The sequence below is a fragment of the Phoca vitulina genome, unplaced genomic scaffold, assembly GCF_004348235.1.
Source record: "Phoca vitulina isolate PV1807 unplaced genomic scaffold, GSC_HSeal_1.0 scaffold39, whole genome shotgun sequence".
In the NCBI taxonomy this organism is placed as follows: Eukaryota; Metazoa; Chordata; class Mammalia; order Carnivora; family Phocidae; genus Phoca; species Phoca vitulina.
In genome coordinates this window covers 799,954-801,395 of record NW_022589742.1, presented here as the reverse complement: position 1 = coordinate 801,395, position 1,442 = coordinate 799,954, and positions in this window count along the sequence as shown.

The window sequence follows — 1,442 nt, the reverse complement described above, 5'->3', positions numbered from 1 at the left end:
ACCTTGAGCAAAGTACCCAGTCTCAGTGCCTCCGTTTCTCCTGGAAAGAAAAAAAAAAAAGTAAAGCAGAGCTATTTGGACGATTTTGAGAATATGAGATAGTATTAGAGAACAGGAAGGAGAATGGCCAGAGTGGCAAGAGCCAGATGGCAGCTGGATCAAGTCTCTCTTTTTAGAGATGAAGAAAATGAGCCTCGGGGAAGAGACTTCGCTCAGAGTCACACAGATAGGATCAGAACAGGCAACCTGCTCTGTCAAAGCTCAGTCTACTGCTCTTCCTAAGAGTCCTAGCCTTAGGATTTCAATAATGTGCCAATACGATCCCCTCTGTATAATAACCTGAAGAAGGCGAGCGAGATATCTGGGACTCCAGAGTGCAACTGCTCCTGAAATGCCAAAACCGGGTCCCGCCCCTTCTGACACCCCTTCTCCCTTCGGAGGCCAAGAAGCCTTCCCTGAGGGCATTGGCTAAAGGGATGCACCCTGTCCTGGACCAGCATTGGAGGTTGAAGGGAAGGATGAAGCTGCACGTGGAGAGAGCAGATTCTCCCGCCAGAAGGGAGACAGGCAGCCGGTGGGTGGGCCAGTGGGCACGTACCCCGTGGCTTTCCTATTTTCCAGAGAAGGTAAGAGCAGAAGTCGTTGGCCCCAGGCACGTGGCGGCTGTGCGGGGAAGGTGATAGTGCAGTCGACTTTCCCAGCGTCCTAATCCCGAACCCAGAGTTCACACAGGGACAGTCGCTACTGCCTCGTCTCGCAGCCCACGGAATCCGGGGCCCGGAGGTCGCGGACCTACTAGGTGCGCGCAGCGCCCCGCAGCCGGGCACGGCACTGCGGCATGCCTGGCGGGCCTGGGTGCGGGCACGCGGTGCCGCGGGGACGGTGAAGGTGACCGCCTTCTCCTTCCCGGCCCCGCGTGCTCTGCGCTGCGGGCTCGAGGGATGCTCGGGCCCGCCAAAGTTTGCTCCAGTGCTCGGGAGCCGGAGGAGAGTCCCTGGGTAGTGCGGGGTCGACCCCGATCCCCGCAGCAGTTAGTGCGCTCTTTTCTGGTTCCAAACAGTAATTCCCCTGGTGGGAGTGGGTGGGGGTTCAGAGGGGGGTCCCCTTCTCGGAGCCTGGGTCCGAGCCCCCCGCCCGCATCCCTGCAGCTGCCCCTCGGGCTCGGGCCCCTGTCCCCGGCTCAGCGGCCGCTCCCACCAGCTGATTTTGACAGAGGGGGGTCCCGAGCGGCGCAGGCGGGCGCAGCGAGCCCCTGCCAGATCCGGGGCCGATAACGTGCAGGCTCCATGTCGCGGCTTCGGGCTGCCCAGGCTCCGCCCCCTGTGAGTGTGTAAGTGTGTGATGCTGCCGCGGCCGCCGCCGCCGCCGCCGCCTGTGCAGCCGCCGCCGCCGCTGCCGCCGCCGCTGCCGCCTCGGCTGCCGCGCCGCGCCGCTGCCGCTGC